A 19,982-nucleotide genomic window follows, 5' to 3' on the forward strand; every position below is an offset into this window, starting at 1 on the left:
TCTACTGTCCACTTCACTTTTGAATCCTTCTTTAGCATGTTGTTTAATAATCTGATCAGTTCTGCTAAGTTTGGGATAAATCTTCTTAAAAAGTTAATCTTTCCCAAGAAGGCTTGTAATTCTTTGATGTTTCTTGGATGGGGCATTTGCAAGATGGCTTGTATTCTGTCTGGGTCAATTCTAATGCCATCCTTTGAAATGATATGACCTAATAGCTTACCTTCTTCCAAGCCAAACAAAGACTTCTTGGGATTTAAGGAAATTCCATATTTCCTACATGTTATGAATATTTGTCTCAAATGTTTTAAGTGTTCTTGGTCAGATTTTGAGAAAGGTGTGAGATCATCTAAGTAAATAACAAGGAAATCATGGATCTCTTTGGAAAAAGCAATATCCATTGCTCTCTGAAATGTAGCTCCTGCATTTTTCAGTCCAAAAGGCATTTTAACATATTTGAAAGTTCCCCATGGGGTTGTGAAAGCTGTTTTATCTTGATCATCAGGGTGGACTAGGATCTGATTAAAGCCTGAGAATCCATCAAGTAATGAGATTCTTGAAGCCCCCACCACTCTTTGGAGAATATGATCCATTTTTGGTAAGGGATAATTGTCCTTAAGGGACACTTGATTCAAATTCCTTAGGTCAACACAAAGCCTAATCTCCCCAGTTTTCTTTCTTGTGGGTACTAAGTTTGAAATCCAGTCTGAAAACCTGATTGGTGCTATGATACCAGCTTTAAACATTTTTTGTACCTCTTTCTCAATTGAAGGGAGGAGCATAGGATTGATTCTTCTCAATTTTTGTTTGAATGGCTTTTGATTGGGCTTGAGAGGGATAGTGTGTTGAATAATAGAGGTGTCATAGGATTTTAAATCCTCATAACTCCATGCAAACACATCTTGGAACTCTTTAAAGAGATCAATGTATTTAGGCTTTTGGTCAGGAGGTAAAGAGGCAGACAATTTTATTATCTTGGGTTTTTCAATAGTTCCAATGTTGCATTCTTCAATGGCAGCATTAAGGGGTTGCATTTTTGGCTTTCTAGGAACATCATTTGAGTCAAAAATGTCCTCCAATGGAGTTAGGCCTGTTGGTAGAAAGTTATCTTTTAGCTCTATGATTTCAGCCTCTGTAGCAGCTACTTCATCAAAATGCAATTGTTCAAGTTGTTGTATTTTTTCCTTGTCAAAGTTCGTTGGGCAGAGTATTTGATTTGCTGTTTTAGGTGATATTGCTGTTTGGTCCTTTTCACTCAATGGCTGTGTGTCTTTCACAGTGTCAACATCAATGTTCAAGCTTGAAAATAACTTGCCAATCTTTGACATTGTCTGGGACAGAAGGTCTGTGTTTCATCTCAGCTGTAAAGCAGTGATTGGGTTCAAAAGGCAATTTGCATGTACTGGCAAATGTAGCTAAACTGTGGGCATGAAGGTTATGAGTCCTAGGTATTTTGGTTATTTGAAATTCTGTGAAAGCTTTGAGTATTTCAATAGCAGCAGCCCTGTATGATCTTAGTCTTTTGTCATTGGTGACAAAGTTGCCTTTTACTTGTTGAATAATAAGGTCTGAATCTCCCATGATTGAAATTTTTGTGGCCTGTAAGGATTTTACCAGTTTGAGACCTAACAAAAGAGCCTCATATTCTGCCATATTATTAGTACATCTGAAATTAAGCCTATAGGCTCGACCTTCTGCATGATTGCTTTGTTTGTTGTGAATCCACACTCCAGCTCCTGCCCCTAATTTGTTGACTGATCCATCAAACTCAAGAAACCATAAGGTCCCTTGATTTAGGGGAGTTTCAACATTTTCTCTATGACTTGGGATTATAAGTTGGAGCTCTTGTCTTACACCTGGTTTGCCTTCTAGAACAGTTTCATCACTTGATTGTACCACCTTGATTTCTTGGGGACTGGATTCCTCACTCATATGCAGATCTTGCTCAAGTGTGATAGATTCATTACCACTTATTGGACTTGTATCATCATTGAACAGAATAAAGGAATCCATATCTGAATGGACTGCATAAATGGGGAAATTTTGAGGTTTTTCTTCACTGCTGACCATGTATTTCATGAGTGACTCTCTGTATAACCTCTTGGGTTGCCCAAAGAGAGAGATAGTGGCGTATGACATATCCAATTGCAGGGAACCTTGGAGTTTAGCCCCCCATGATCGTGATAACAACATCCCATACTTGGGTGGGATATCAGCAACTACTACATCCATTAAGATTGTTTTATTAGGGTACTGGACTAGGGACACACATAGGTCTTTTATCAAGCCCAAACACTTAACTTGGCTGGAATCAAATGAGAACAGGTCCTTATATGGTCTTGTAATATCTAGATTCAACCTCTCCATGACTGATTTAGGCATAAGGTTATGAGAAGCACCTGAATCAAACATTGCATTGTGTAATATCTTATCATGAACATGCAAGCTGACATAAAAAGGTAGGATTCCAGTAACTGCTGTCTTTCCATCAACCTCTGGACCGAAAAGTAATTCTGGGGTGTCATCCAACACATTGACATCATCTTTATTATGAGTAAGTTGAAGGGACTTCTTGATTTGTTGTTTGTAAATGTCATGCTTGGCTAGCTCTGCAAGGGGAATGGCTATTTTCAATTTTCCAATTTCAGCTTCTAAGTCAAAAGGTCTATCAGATTGTGTCTTGGTGTCCTGCTTAACAACCCTTTCTTTGTTAATTAAGTTTTCTTCTTGACTCTCACTCTGATCTTGAGGTTTGTTCTTTTTGTTTACTTGTTGAAAAGTATTGCTTGGATTGTGCTGTGAAGGAGGTGTAGACCTTGGTTGTTGATTTGAGGGAAATGGTTCTGTTACCTCTTCAACTATTACTTCGTTGGTATTTGAATCAGTCTTGTTAATAGGCTCAGCGACAATAGCTTTCCTAGGCTGTAGGGTATCCTTTGTTTTCTCAGGCTGTGTCACATTTATAGTTCTGCTCCTTAGCTTGTATTGCTTATGAACTTCATAAACAGCTGTGTCATAGCCTTGTTTAAAGTCAAATGACTCAACTGACCTGGTTTGAAATTGCTTGATGTCTTCATCTTCATGATCCTCTTGACTTAGAAAAACTTGCTGATCATTGTTGAGGCTCATCAAATTGATGTGGGTATCATCTACTTGCTCATCAGCAGTGGATGTTTCGACATAGTTTTCTTGGAATGGGGGTCTAATTTCTGGTTCAGGTCTGGCCTTGCCAACATTAGGATTTTGGTTTCTTCTAAAATTGGGATTCCTGATAGGATTATTCTGTGGTACTTCCCATGATGACTTCCTCTCAACTGATTCTACTATGTCACCTAACCTATGCATGCCCGTGATTATTGCATCCAATTTTTGATCCAAGCCTGAGGGCTCTTCTTTGAAGGTAGTCTTTCTTTCAGTTCTGGTCCTATTTCTCCTAGCTATCAAGTTGGCTTCTACACTTACTGCTATGTCTTGCATTTCAGCTAGAGTTCGAGGAGCTCTTTCTCTTAATTGGTATGCCATATCTGAATCAAACCCATCAGGAAAAGTGTATAAAGCTAGGTCAAGTGGGGGTCTGAGATTTTGGGGAATGGCATTGTAGACATTGTTAAACCGCGCACAATAGTCCAAGATAGTTTCTTGGGGACCTCTTTTGATAGTATTGTATTCAGATAAAATGTGAAGTGGATCTTTTTTCTTCTCCCATCTGTTGATAAAGGTTTGATACAGGGCTTCAGGGTCACCTATGGAGTTTACTGGGAGTCCTCTAAACCATGTTCTTACATCACCTGTCAGGCTTTGCACAAAAATTTTCATCCTAACCCCATCATCATCTATCTCATAATTTTCAAAGTAGTCCTGCATTTTCTTAGTATGTTGAAGGGCTGGATAAGAGCCAGTACCATCAAAATATGAAATCTTGCTTTGGTAATCTTGAGGCATAGGCCCTGGATTGGCAGGTAACTGCAGTGGAGCATATCTATTAGCCATGTTTGGTGGGACAATAGGGATAACAGGAATGAATGGGACAAGTGAAGGGAAGGGGATGAGAGGGGTATTTGTAGTTGATGGAGTGGCTGAAAGGATACCTTGTGAAGTGGATGAAGAACTAGGAGGTTGTTGGACAGTTGTATGAGGATGTAGAGAAACCTTAACAGGGGTTGGAATGTCAGTTTGAAGACCTGTTTCAGAACTTGAATCCGAAAGAGTCCCTTCTGATTTGTGTCTCTTGAGGATTCTTGAAATCAAGTTTGGATTTTGAAATTCAGGTGATGGATCAGGGTCTGGGTTTGACCTAGTGTATCGAGTTTTCTTCTTAGGAGCCAGTTTCTGTGATTTTCTTTAGAAGATTTTTCTCGGAGATAGTGATATTTGACAAGGACTGATCAGGCATAGCACATCTGTATGGAACTTAAGACTGAATAAAGATTGACTGAGGCAGCTTTTATGTACTCCTGCAAATGCAAAGCATAGGCAGTTTCTAAGGCGGTCTGGCTGTCACTCAGGCTTTATCTACAGTATTAAGAATCAGACAAGGGGTTATAAAGTTCATTCAGTCCCCAGCGGAGTCGCCATTTATGTTAACACCCAGGTTGTTCCCTTTGACTCCTGAGGGAATACGGCTGGGGTGACCACTAACCAAGCTTTGGATTACAGGTTCTAGCCAACCTACAATCAGAGAGGGCTCTCTCTTTTAGTTTTTACTTCTTGAGGATCTTAGGCTAGTTATGAGGTATGGGTTTTGATTTAAATTTTGGTTGAATGATGTCTTTCAGTGGCTTAAGATGAGGTTTTCAGACAGTTTCAGTCCATTGGGCAATGGAGTCTGTGATTATGGGTTGTTTGAGGTGTTGGTAAGATTGCTTGGAACTGCAGGGCCTTTAGATAGGTCATGAAACAAACTTAAGGTTGTGGTGATGAAGTATGAATAGCCAGTGAAAGGCAATTAAGAGTTTTTCACTAAGCTGATGACATGAGAAAGAGACATATCACCCAGGAGCGGATTTGAATTCCTGAATAATAGTCTCTGTGAAAAGTCTTAGTCTGAAGGTGCAACAATTAAGAATTGCACTTTTACAACTATAACCTGGAGAAAAACATTCATAACAGCATAGATTGAGTTCAGGGTACTCAGTGAATAAATCCTGAAACTATTCTTTTTCTGTGCTATTAAACTGTGAAACATAGAGCATGAACGGATTATGAAAGAATGACATACATAACAAGAAGGTTAAAGAAACTTATTGTGCCACGAAATATGCAGGAATCCTGTAGCAGTTAGCAAACACACCACAACGCATCAAACAACACAGAACTTTGGAAATTCCATTGGCTCCTTGTATTAGACTCTGAAATTTACAACATAGGCTCTTTTGAAGAGAAAATCAACAACCCCTGCAAGCTTATGCGAGGGGAAATATATACAATCGGTTTTACAAAATATCTGAATCGCTGAGTCACTTGATAAATAAATGCTTTCACCAACTTTCAGAATGGCAGCTATGAAAGTTATTGCTGTCTTAAAATTTATAATGAATGTTCTTTACTTCTGTCAGAAATATTTTGACCTTTGGAGGCCACTGAGTCGGTTGAGCGCTCTTCATTAATTCTGAATGATATGTCTTGATGGCTCTATCGTGCTGTAGCTTTCTCGGCCCTGTCATTTGCACCTGTCACTGTTGCTTCCTTGGCCGGATTACTTTGCTGAGTTGGCTCGTCCCAGTCTTTTCAGTCATACTGAATGCATTAACCTTCTGAACCTGCTGATTATATATTTTTTATGCAAAAACTTGATGGATACCTGTTGGTTCACAGCAATAGCTGTATCGTGCTGGTCCACCATTCCTGTGTAGGCAACTGATGCCTCAAAATTGCGCCTAATGTTTCATCTGCCTCTGTATATTTGAAGTAATTTGGAGGTACTTCAAACAAATGTCTGATTTCATTCATAATAAAAAACAAATTTTCCACTTTCTCATAGAGGCTCTGCCCAGACGCAGGCCCTGCTTCCTCTGGGATACTTGATCCTACAGTGATTTGATTGGCGGCAAATGTGTTTACCCTTTTAGCATAATTTTCATGTGATAGGAGCCTTCCTGCGCTATTCAGTAAGCTGGGAAGGCCTCCGCTATGCAATGCTGTAAATTTAACTGTGAACTTATTTACTTCTGTTTGCATCTCCTGGCACCTTCTATCCAATGTCTGCACCAGATTTCTCAAAGTTAGGACCCTCTTTATCATCAGTATGGTGTCAGTTCTATTGGTGATCCCTATTGCTGCCAACTGAGGGCCTGTGCGGTTATTAAGGACATTTATCATTCTGTTGGCAATCTCAGGCATATTGCCTAGAGATGCCCTTGCTCTTTGGCTTTCCTTGTGTGCTCTGTTTATGAGCTCCATGTGCTCATGAATGGTCTCTATGTACTACCATTGATCTGTTATTGATTGGCCAATATTAGCCCATAGGACTTTCTTGATCTCGGCCACTATTTTCTCAAGGGTGAGTTCTTTCTCTAGCTCTTTTATCTTCTCCTTAAGAGCTTTCACCTCTCTTGCCTTTTCAGCTACACTTTGCTTTGATTTGTCATATTTTTCATTGAGTGTGGCCAATTTCTCCTTGGCTTCATTCAGCTCTGCCATCTGTCCCTCTAGAACCTGAATTTCTTTTATCATCTTCTGCATGTCAAGGCTTTGAGCCTGTTCTGATGTCGTTGCTAGTGCTGTTGTTGATGGGCCTGTTTCAACTGTCTGCCCTGTGGGAGGAGTGATAGTTTGAGGGGGCTCCTCAAGGTTTATCACTGGTTGAGGGGGCTGAGATTTTTGAACTTCCCCTTTCTGCTTTAATGCTTCCTGAAGTGCAGCCTCTGTCTCTACCAGCTTTCCTTCTGTTTGTACCAGTTGCTTATGTAGTGTTAGCAGCATGGCTGCTACATCATGGTCTTTTCTCTGTTGAGCAACCTCTTCCGTTTGAGGGTGAAGGGTTGCTGGGATCTTCACCATCTTTCTCAAAGCTGCAATGTCTGAATCTCTTATCTTTAGCAGCTCCTTTATAGCTTTGGGATCCTTTGGGTCATGCCCAAGCTCTATAATGATGTCTTCCAAAGACCTGATCCTGTTGTCTTTGGCCTGGGAGGATGCTTTCTCCAACTCAAGTTGAGCAGTTGTATTATGCAGATTGTTTTGCAACTTATGTGCCAGGAAGGTCTTGTCTGCAAGCGTTGAATAGACCATCTCACCCGTTTTCTTGTGAAGCTCTATCTGGTCCATAGGGTGGATGTCTTTGGCAAGAACCTCAAGGTTGGTCCTTATATAATCTGCAGCTGACTGTGGCTGCAGCATGGTAGGCATGAAATGACTCATGGTCATTTTCCCCTCCGTTATGTCATATGCTGACATAAGCCTCTGCTGGTTTGTAGGGGCCATTCTAAGTAGGTGATTATAGAGTTGGAGCCTGACTGGCTCATTTCTCTTTTTGATATTAATAAACTGCTGCTTTATGCCTGATTCAGCTCTCCTTTGCTAACTTGAGGAGCTAACCTCTCCTCCAAGGGTTCGTTCTTGTTCCTGCTGAAAGGAACTGGCAGATGCCTCCATGCTAGGAGGGCCCATACCCAAGGATTGCCCAATAGGCATTTCTTCTTCAGAGAGGGGATTTAATCTCTGCCTTTTCTCCCCTTGAGTTGTTGATGCGGTGAGGGGAGTCTCTTGCTCTATGTTCCTCTTCTTGCCTCTTTCTTCATTTGTTGGTGTTTGGAGCACTGAGGTCTCCACTATTGTTTCCTGCTTGGGAGGCACACTTTTTTGAGCCTGTTGCTCTGTAGAAATGGGAGCTTCAGCCACTTGTTCTTGCTGTTTTGGCTGCTCTTTTTGCTGTTCTGCTGTAGGGGGTGGCTGTTCCTGCTCCATCTCCTTTTCTTTACCCTTTCTAGCTGCCTGATGAGTAGTTTTAGCTGCTTGCTGGTGGGCTGTAGAGGATGAGGCAGCTGCTCCAAGTTGCCTTTGACAAGAAGAAGAAACTTGCCCACAAGTTTCCAAGTGAGCTTCTTTCTCAAGATTCTTAGCTTCTCTTTGTAGTATTTCTTCTCCAGGACTTGCTTCCTCTAAAGTGCCCTCTTTCCATCCTAACAGATTAGCATATTTTTCAATGTGAGGCAGCCTTATATGATCATAACTAGCCAATTTATGCTTGACCCTTATAAGACTAATGAAATGATTGGGGTCATAGGGTGACCAGAGGAAACTGGTTTTCAATTGGAGGCCCTCTAGGATCCTATCTGCTTCTTTCCATCCTTCTTCTCTTTTATTATAAAGGAATGGGCCTAGCTGGTTTCTGATTTTGAGCTGTACTTTCTTGTTTTTGCTGTGGAAATGGAACATGTCTGCATTTCCAAATTGCCTGAAATATTCTAAGGCAAAGAGTCTCATAGGGGCATATCTTGGCAGTCTATATGGGGCCAATTCACAGCCATATATTCTGATTACTATATGGTTTTGGTAAAAGTACCAATCCCCAATGCTGTAGGCCTTTGAGAGCTGGAGAATCCTTTGCATCTCATCTGTCAATCTTGGAGGAGGGGTACCCAATAGCAAGGACATAACTGGATGGATAAAGAGGTCTATGAACTCACAGTAGCTGTATGGTGAATAAGATGTGTGGTGAAAAACTGAAGTCCAAAATACCACAGACCTTGGGTTCCCTTGAGCATCAAACTTCTTGAGAGGAATAGGGAAGCCATCAGGTTGATAAAACAGGAACAAGTGATAGATGTATGAAGTGTATCTAAACACCTTTTCCCTCTCTAGATTCATCAATTGTTCATGAATCTTATCGGCAATGTATGCAACATAGTCATAGTGCACAGCAGGAGGCATTCCAGGGGAGAAGATAGGCATCGTTGCCAGAATGGTTTCATCAGCATCCTCAGCTGATCTGTAACCCAGGACATAACTGATCAAATCTACAAGCAACTTGCCCAACTCATTGAAATATACATTTCCTATAGGAGGGGTTCTCACAGTTTCAGAGCCTGATTCAATGAATAGCTGATTAATCTTTAAAATTTAGGCACTAGACAGCTTGCCTCCTTTCTTTAGCAAGTCCTTCATGGAAAGGGGAGTCAATGGCCTTGTAGAATGAAAGTTCAACATTTGATTTATAGCCTCAGGGGTGACATGGAACAAGATTGCACCTGAGGTATTGAGGACAGCTCTTTGACATGGGTCATAGTTGGCACTGCATCTGTGAATTAAATCTGGGAGGGCATTGACTTGAGGGAGGTTGTAAATGGGCAACTTGGAGTCCCAAATCCCTAGAATATCAGTCCCACTGAGGTGCTGGGCCTTCAGCTCATTGAGCACATGAATATTGTATTTGGTGCGCATTGAGAGTGTTTCCGTCATCTGGTAATCTCTATCACCTAGGGCCTGCCATTCCAGCTCTCTATGTGGGGCATTAAGAGGTGCAACATTCAGTGCAACTGGGGTCTCCATGCTTCACTAACACTTGGAAATGGTTTTGAGCTTGATTTTGTAGGCACAACAACACAGGGCAGTGAATTTTGCAAGAACAGGGCGATTTGCAGAGGAAAATAGGGGAATTATAGCGAAAACAGGTCACAATGCCCCTGAAAGAGGTTCACTGAGCAGGCATTTGAGATTCACAGGGGGCTTTCCTAGTGAATTAGTGCAGCAAAGGTTTTAAGTTCATGAATGCGCGAACTGACTGTAAATTTATGGAGACTCGACTCAACGTGAACTTCTGCAGGTGAATTTCGAGTTTATAACTGAAGATAAATGCTGGTCACCGGGGAAATATTGGAGATTAGAGTGTTTTTTCACTCTTTTTACGCTTTCTTTAGTGAATTGTGCACAAAACCAGGTGCGGAGGGGAAATTGGAGAAATACCTGGTGGATTCTGGCAACGGTGACAAATGCAGGTAGATTGAGGGCGCCGACGGTCTTCAAGACAATTTCTGCAGGTTGGCGGCGAGATGGTCGTAATTTGCATGCAGAGAGCACAAATAGTTCTTTTGGAAAAAGTAATAAAAAACGCAAATTTTGGTGAAAATATGGACTTTTTGGGCTATTGGCGCTTTTTTTGGATGACGTCAGCATGACGTCCTCTGGTGGGGTCAGGTACGGAAAGGTGACGTGGCGGCCTGTGAGTGGTCCACGAGGACTGGTGAGGTGGCAGACAGGTCGGAACGATGGCGGGTCGGGCGCTGACGCGGGCAGACGGTATACGGAGGGCGGTAAGCGGTTCTATCGGACCGCTTATGGTATGGTGGCGGTATTGGCAGGCGGCCTCCCGATACGATTTGGGAGAGACGCGTGGAACAGACCTGACGTCACCCTCTGACAATTTTCGGGAGGTAATGTCCGGTCATCGGGGGCAGACCGATATGGATATGGGCCGTCGGATGGGAAAACCCAGATCCGATGGTCGACGGGTCAATAAAATGAAAGGACGATACGGCAGCGGGGCGGGGAATAAACAATTTGTATTTCTTGAAATGCGCGCCCGGGCGGGACTTTGGAAACCAAAGAAAATATGGGTTTTTCAGTGTTTTTTGTATTCAAATGCACATTACCACAAAACTTTGGATAAGGGGTAAAAGTGGGTTTATTGGTGCATATTTCAAATAGCGCAGGTTAGAGATAATAGTGGGTTTTTACAAGGTTTTTTACAAATGATGCGGGTAAAACACTTCAAAGGGGTTGTAAAGGGAAAACGGGTAGGACCTAGGTTATTAAACCAACGTGGGGTTAGTTTAATCCCTGATTTTGAACAAAACATCTGGAACCAGACTTAGATTCTGCATGGTTGTCCAATATTTGGACATATGGCTATAGTGCCAAAGGGGGGGGGATATACATATTTCTGGGGTTTTATACACAATAGTGTTATAGTAATAGGGAGGGGGGAAGCACAGGGAGTTAAGTATAGATAGAGTCAGTAGTTAGTTTTGGAGGGGAATGTGAATGGGAAGTGATATATACTAAGTTTTTTAGGAAGTAAACTTAGTTAGGGAGTAGATCAAGATGAAAAGAATTTTACACAAGAAATGTGGCTCTTTATAAAACAAGAATCAACAAAAGAGTTTGACTGTTCTCATGAACAGAGGCAGTATTGGGATGTTAGCAAGGAATATGATTGGGGATGATTGGGAAGTTAGACATGCATCATTTTGTTACTACAACATTGCTGAATAGGAAGATCTGCACTGACACCATGTTTTTCCTTTGCTTAGGCCAGTGAAATGTCATAAATCATGCTTCTGCAACCCCATCTACCTACCCATTATATTTCCTAGCATTTTTTGTTACTTCAAGGAGGGTGCACTTAGTCTTGCAAACCCTCATGTGCCTTTTCTTTTCCTTTGGCTTTTTATTTTGATTTTCTATCTAAGGCTACCCTTATTACTTCCATGGCCCCAGATTAAACAATTGGGAACCTTCATTCTCTACCTAACTACTTTATCTGCCAAGATTGAACAGTTTGGACAGATTTCTTTCTCTAATCTACAACAAAAAATTAAAACATGGCATGACCCAGCTTAGACTGTTGGATCACCCATTCAGAAGTAGGACAACATCAATCAATTGTAGGTATGTGTCTTTCACAAGAATATGAGATCTTTGCATCATCAAAGTAGATCATATTGGCACTTCCCCTGCCAATCATGAAAAATGAAACCTATTGGTATAGGTAGCTAACAGGGACCAAGTCCCAAGAAGGAGAATAATAGGTCAAAGGATCCTTCTCAGAAGCGATTGAACATTGAGGACTCAATGCCACATAATTCACCCGTGGCGGGGTAGAGTCTACTTGAACACTTGGAACAAACCAAGGGGAATTCTACAGTAAAGTCGAATTAGGGTGGTGATTATCAGATGCAAGCTGATCAATAGTGACAATATTCCCGTTATGAGGAAAGCACATTACTCGAAAGAGTGAAGACACCACAGCATTCATAGCATAGACATAATCACGCCCAAGTAGCATATTAAAGTCTAAAGGGCTATCAACCACCATCAGATCGATTAAGACAGTCTTCCCACCTAAAGTGATAGGCAATTGAGGAAGAACACCCATAGATTCACCAGGTCTTCTATCATAGGCTAACAACTGACTCTGAGCTGTCAACAACTTTGGGGAACCCAAAGCTTTCCAAGTCAAAGAGGATATAATACTTGCAGAGGATCCTTCATCCACCATACATCGATAGACATTTGTGGCATTAACTCTGACCTTTATTTGGAAAGGTGCGGCGGAAGGAAGACAAGGCTCAACAAGGCTATCCCAATCAAAGGAAACACTCTTAGCACTTGGAGGGGGAACATTCGAAGAAACCGGAATGCCCCCTATACCAGAAGACTCTCTACTAGAGATCAAACAGACTCTTTTGTTAGGCACTTCACCCCCCAAAAGAGGAGTGTAATCGGCTAGCGATTGCACTGGCTCTACAACATTATCAACCAATGGTTGATGGGATTGATGAGAAACCATATCAAGTTTAGGAGTAGAAGTACTTTCAGACTCAGGCCATATCCTTTGAACCTCTGGAATATCAGGGCATGAATGAGTAAGATGGTCTCCTTTGCATATCTTACAAGGGAACTTAGGTTTAAAACTTCTACGTCCAGGTTTCTTATCAACCTACATTTCGCCAACATGACTAGCAGTGGTTTTCAGAGCGTCCTGAACATGACTTGTAGAGGTTCTTGACTCTGTGCTAGTATGACTCGCAGTGACTAGACTCATGCCCCCAGCATGACTTGCAGCGGCTGAAGACTCATCTCCAACATGACTAGCAGAGGTTGAGGATGAAGTGCTAGTGTGACTTGCAGTGACTAGACTTATGCCCCTAGCATGACTTGCAGTGGCTGAAGACTCATCTCCAACATGACTGGCAGAGGTTGAGGATGAAGGGATAGAATTATTCTTCTTCTTTGACTTCCTCTTTCTCCTATTTTTAGATTTCTTGTTACAAGAAGGAGGAGAAGAAGGAATCCTAGATTTCTATTTGAAAGAAGATGAAAAATTAGCACCCATGTGATGCCCTTGAAATAAAGCATTCAACTGAGAAGCTTCAAGAGCATTTGGAATATTCGGATTGGACCACAGCCAAACGGGTAGTCCAACATTCAACCCAGGAATATTCAAAGTGGCCATCAAGGGAGTACCAACGTTTCCAAAGAAAGGAAAAGCACAAGGATCCCCTTTTGGGAGGGTACCTTGGTTCGTTTCCACAGGAATATTGGCCATATCTAACTGACCCAAAGACCCTTCCCTTACGGGAATGTAAAAATAACTCTTCAAGGAATATCGATAAGCAATCAAAACCTTTGCCCTTGAAGAGGCAACTCCACAACTTCTGAAAGAATAACCAAAAGCCTTTCAAGATCGGTAGAGTGGTAAGCCAGTCACTCAGAACACAAAGTCCAAATGTGACTAGACAAAAATACCTAAAGCCAACTATATACAAGGAGCAAAGAGCACTCACTAAAAATTCCCTAAAGATATCAGCCAGTCAAACAACTTCCAAGTATTTCCGCTCTGGGTGGTGAGGACGGGACACCAAAATACAAGAAAGTGGAGTCAAGGGCCTTTCGAAGATAGTCTGGGATAATGACGGCCCAGTCTTATCAGCGAAGGTAATAGAGGAAGTTACGCTGACCTCCTAACAACAGCCTGCGCCGGTGCAAGCCCCCAAGCTTCGCAAGGGTGCCCTCCAGTAGTACCGTCGAGAGTGATGCAACGTCGACCTCAGGTGCCACGAGATTCCCCTCCGTAGCCACTTGTGTAGATCCCTAGGAGTAGCAACTATGGATACCAACTTGTCGCAGAAGCCAGGCGGAACAGTCGTGAGGTAAGTTCGGACAAGTAGGAGAGGGGGTATCTCTCTTCCCTGTCTTCACAGACCCTCGTGTTTAACTCTCAGATCCGGAGCTTTCCTGGTCTTCCTAATGCTATTGGATTTTCTCTCGTTATTCAGACTCCTACGTTTGATGTTTATATGGCCTTGGAGAGTTAACTCTCCACTCGCCTAATCCAAGGCCCTAAAATCCTAAACTTGTTGGTGTAACTGACTAAAACAAAAAAGTTCTAGTGAATTTTAGTTAGCACTTGATTTTAAATTAGGCTGTTCTTTAAGTCACAAGGTAACGGAAGTGAAACTAGTGGTTTTTTTTGACACAAAAGAAATTAATAAAAACTTAACTACATGCACATGCACTTTTTCATTTTTCGATGAAGAGCAATTTCTACAGGGTTCTGTTGTGGTCACCAACAACCCCCCTCTTTGTTTGGTATTAGCAATAACATCAAGCAAAGGGGGACCCTTAACAAAAAAAATTCCAAAAATATTTTTATTAAAATTTTTGTGTTTAACTCCCTAAAAGCTATATCGCATCGCAAAGGGAGAGTGAAGTGTTTTCCTATGCGCATAAATTAAGCTGCAAAGAAGTGATGCGACATTCATCGCATCGCATATTTTTGAAAGCGCCTTTAAAAGAAAATCTAAGGAATCGCCGACGGCCGATATGCGACGTTGCATATCGCAACGTCGCATAAGCAGCGCACAGTGATCAAATGAAAAAAGCGGTATTGCGATCTGCGATCTGCGATCTTACGACCTGCGATTTTGCGATTTGCGATCTGCGACGAATGAGACTATCATATTGTTGCGATGCGAATCGCAGAAAACCACTCATCGCAAAGTTTCTTCGGCATGATCTGTAAACCCATAATGGAGCGCGCACCTTAAGGGAAATTAATGATTGCACGCCTGAGTATCCAAAGATGATCGTGTTGCGTTTTTCGAAGAGTCAAGTCATTATGAGTGTCATGATTATGCATTCATTAGAACTTAAAGCTTTCATGTCAATATTTTCGTCAATTCTCTTTTCCTTTGCGTGAACTATAAGGCAGCAACTAATATAAATCTATATGCAGGAAACATCTAAGGAAAAGGGGAAAGTGCCAATACTAGAAGAACAGAGAGGAGATGCCTTCGCAAATGGATGCCACATGTAGCAGGGCCGCGGATTCCAGAGTATCACTCAACAGACACTGATGAAAATAGACTATCCAAGACTCAGAGTCAAAGGCACACAAAAGCAGCATGTTTGCAAAAGATCCTGAAGCTCAGATTGGATAAAGGAAAAAGAAAAACGCTGAAGAGGGAGGACGCTCCAGAAAAGCTTGGAACAAAGAACGGAAGATTGTCTAGGCAACGAAATCCCTAACTCATTGAGTCATTCGCACGGCCGGAAACCGAAATAGCAACAGCACAATCAGTTTGAAAGAAATTTGGGTTATACTAAGTATACACACAGCAAATACACCCAGCCAGAGGAAGATTTTCAAAAATATCTTCTAGTTTGTCAGAAAGAGGTGCCAGCTTTTGTTATTTCTACTTTTATCGCTCGAGAAAAGGAAAAAGACAACCAGCCGACTCTTTCGAGGCGAACCTTGCATTGCTTACAGCACTAAGGAGCAGATACAGAAACGGTTAGAAATTAGATTCAATTTTTAGAAATAAATTTGTTTTAGTAAAAGGGCGGTCATTTGAAGCCGTTTCCTAAATTTGTGTAATTAAGATTAGTTAGTTAGTAGTATTTAACCCTTCTCATGGAATTTGGAGAAGGGTCCGGAAATTTGTCAAAAAACTTGTCCTCAGAACATGCACTTTTGCACCCTCGGAGGGGGTTTTTGATGAATGGATGGATCGAGATTTATTTATGTTTGCATTTTAATGTCTGCTACTGATGTTGCACTTCTGTACTCTTAGTAGATGTTAGAAGTAAGTAGAGATAAATCGTTATTGCTTGAAGTTTGTGAGTGAAATCAGTCATAAATGGTACTTTTATCTCTTGATTAATTTCTGCTCATATTCTTAGAGTGATATACAGCTGAGTTGTTTATATGTTAATGTATGAATGTGTGGGTTACCATTTGGCACTTTTGTACGGTGGAGTCATTTGTTTGTGCTTGACATATGAATAACTGATTATGCGATATGCTGTTCACAATTGTTTTGCCTAACTTCTTATGCAGAATGGTTTATCTTAATTGATTTATATTCTTATGATAGCTGAATGATCTTTATTACCAGTTGTTGTATGAAATCTTTTTAGATCGCATAATGAAAGAATTTTACCCCGGGTTAGTATAGATTAGATGTGCTATTTTTGTTAGATTACAGTAGCATAGAGTCAGTTTAGAGTCTAGAATTAAATGAGCTTAAAATTACCTTTAGATTAGCATCGTCAAAATCTACACACACACACACATATTTTAGATTGGGAAGCTGGTCCCATTATCCCCAGTCGGACCCGCTACACCAAACGGGGAAGGAGCCGCCAACCAGGTTCCCGACCAGGTGGGTATCCCCCTTGTTGTCGACCCGATTTCGGGGCCCTCAACATATTTGGCGCTAGAAGGAGGGCACGAACTATGAATGGCAACTAAATCAAAATCTAAATGCCATTCTGAGAGTAAATCACCCTCATCAACTCCTCTGACTTCTCGAATACGGTTAAACCCAGAGTTAGAAGTCGCTCGAGTATCCACCGCTACTACCTACTCTAATATATCAGACCAACTCATTATTGAACCCCCTGAAATTCAAACTTTGATTCGTAAACTCCAGGGATTCTCTATTTTTTCTCATAGGTCTGATAAATCTAACAGCAGCGTGACTTCGCAGTACAATCCTGCTCATCCTCTGACCAGATTGAAGAGTGAAAAATTTGGTATTCAACCAAGTGAACTCCCTCTCCCTACTAGGAAAAGAGCAAGGAAAGCACCACCAGAGTCTGACCGTGAGACTCTTTCATCTGCTTCGTCCATTTCAACCCCCTCACCGCGAAGTCAACCACCCACATCCTCATCCCAAATCACTCATCCATCTTCCACAACCCTTCCTCTTCAATCATCAAAGATCATAATATCTTCATCTTCTCAGCATCAGGGATTATCTTATGCACTTTCATTAAATAGCAGCTCTACGATGGCCCAGTCTCCATGGAACAATCCTGGGGCGGTTTTAATGCCTCCACCCCTGAGCCCAATACCGGCCCATCCTGAGAAATGGCTACCTAAGTTCAATCCAGAAACAGGCATGCTAGCTGAAGAGCATATCAATAATTTCATGCTTTCTGTTAATCTCAACGGAGTTACTAACGAAGATGCTGTCGTCCGACTTTTTCCTTACACAATGCAAGGAACAGCCGGGTCATGGTACTTTTTGTTACCTTCCGGGTCCATCACAAGTTGGGACATCTTTCAAAGTCAATTCCTCACCAAGTTTGGCGATGAAAGATCAACAACGACATTCATCAATGACCTATCTAATCTTAAAGCTGAGGCTAGAGAACCCATTAAAGATTTCAATTTACAGTTCAATAAGATCCTCAACAAAATTCTCGCTGCTTCTCAACCCAGCGAGGAAGTAAGATGTGAATGGTATATCACGGCCTTACCATCAAACTTGGCTATCTTTGTAGATAGGGCAAACAAGACGACCTTAGTTGAAAACTTAACTGAGGCGTTAGCAGTAGAAAAACGTGTAGTTGCCCTAGAAAAGAGATCTGCAATAGAAGAACAGAAATCTAAGAAAATCTCTTTCAAAGAAGATAGAAAGAAGAAGCAAACGAAAGATCCTTTCGATATGGAAGGATTACAAAAGGTGTTAAAGGCCATGTCCAATGAGATGATTGATATAAGAAAACAAGTAGCAGAAACTTCTTCAAAAAATCCCTACAGATCTTTTAAAAGAAACCCTCCCATGGAGGTGAAACCACCCAATGTTGTCTCAAACGTCGAATCTGAAGAATAAGAAGAAGAAGAGAACACCACTGAACGGCAGACCGATGATGAAGAAGTTGTGGAACTACAAGGAATGTGGGATTTCATCCTCCCACAAGAGGATCAAGAAGCATTTCCGGTTAGCACACGAAGAAAAAATCAACTTGATCCTCCCCAAACTACCCCTAAACAGAAGGGCGCAAGCCCTGCAACAAAAGATAAGGTCGCATCAAAGAAAACAACTGCTAGAGCGACCCAATTTAGCCCAGTCCAATCAGATCAAGCACCTCCATCAAGAACACTGATAGTATCGGATGAAATGGAGTATAACATTATCGATGACATGAAAAAGACTAGGGCTAATATCACTCTTTACGAATTGAGCAAATTGAAACATCAACAGAAAATAATGATGAAAGAATTGCATGCCGTGCCTACTACATCTCTACCTGCAGCTGTAGCTTCCCACAACATGGGAAGACCTCCAACCAACATGATCAATAATATTGATCCGAATGACATTGCCTTGATTGGAGGAAGGTCAAGATCCCATACTCCTCCTTTTCTTCTCACTTATGAAATTTTCAATAAAAACGTGCACAATTGCTTGGTTGATTCTGGTGCTTCAACGAATATTCTACCCAGATCAATATGTGCCAAATTGAATGTTCAGCCTCAGAAATCCGCAGTGCGCATAGTTCAACTTAATCGATCTCAAGTCGAAGTGATTGGTGAACTTAACGAGGTGACCATAAGATTGTCGTCTAACCTGAAAGTATGCCAGGTTATCGACATTCTAGTAGCTGATATCCCTGAATTTTATGGTTTAATTCTTAGCAGGGATTGGTCCGAAAAACTCCACGAATATTTCTCAACCGAATGGTCGCACATGTGGTTACCCTACAACGGTAAACCCAATCAAATAAAGGTTGAACGAGAGTTGCACCAAAAGTACATAGTGACAGAATTGGAAGGATAGAACAAAGCAATAGCATACAACAGCAGTATCATAGGCAATTACTCGGTAGATTCTTTCCTCGGCAATTTCAATGCTCACATCTCACCTTACTTAGAAAATTCAGTTGTGTCCCAAGTTGAAAATTTTTCCCAAACTGATGATTCAAAGTGTTTTAATTTTTTAGATAACTCTGTAAATACATATTTATTTTGGAAATTATATTTTGATGGCTCTAAATCTAACGAGGGAGCAGGAGCAGGATGCGTTCTGATTAACCCAGACGGGAAAAAGATCATGCTTACATGCAGACTTGAGTTCGATTGCACAAACAATACAGCGGAGTACGAAGCCTTGGTGCAAGGCCTATACAAAGAAATCAGGTTGAATGTTAAGTATCTTCAAGTCTTTGGAGATTCTGAAATTGTCGTCAAGCAGGTACGTAACACCATACATTGCCTGTCAAGTCATTTAAAGCACTATCAATCTTTAGTACAAGATTTGACTTCACATTTCATAGCATTCAATATTTCGTCAATCCCAAGACTCCAAAATGCGAGCGCAGACCTGTTAGCTAACGTAGCCTCTAGACTTATTCCCTCTGAAGATTTTAGTCCCGATAGGTTTTCAATAGAATTAATCTTTAGACCATCCATCCCTGACAACATCACCAACTGGAGAGTATTCAACGACGATCCAGACATTGTAAATTTCCTCACTTCTGAAGGATCCTACTCAAATCAAATAATTGACGAAGACCATCATGATCACCAAATTCAGTAAAATAGCACTGATAATGCTATACCTAAATCAGTGGTTAGGTTAGAAGATTTATATGATTTGAAAAGTCGGTTTAAAAGGTCTGCCAATTCTAAACTCTACAGTTCAACTCTGAACTATGAATTAGTGAACCTAGGAACTGATAAGAAGCCACAAAACGTTAATCTAGGCCACGGCCTAGCCCCTGAAGAAAATTCAGCATATATCCGTCTTCTGAGACAATACAAAAACGTTTTTGCATGGAATTACGATGAGCTGAAGACATACAACACTTCTATCATTCAACACACTATCCCTATGATTGACAATGAAAAACCTATCCAGCAGAAGCTCAGAAAAATCCACCCCAACTTAGAAAATCAGATAAAGACTGAGCTAAATAAATTGTTGAGAGCCAGAATAATTTTCCCCGTCAGACACTCCAAATGGGTATCCAAT

Source organism: Pinus tabuliformis, chromosome 8, assembly GCF_031772625.1.
Source record: "Pinus tabuliformis cultivar Carrire ecotype Pingquan chromosome 8, CPIR1, whole genome shotgun sequence".
NCBI classification, from domain to species: domain Eukaryota; kingdom Viridiplantae; phylum Streptophyta; class Pinopsida; order Pinales; family Pinaceae; genus Pinus; species Pinus tabuliformis.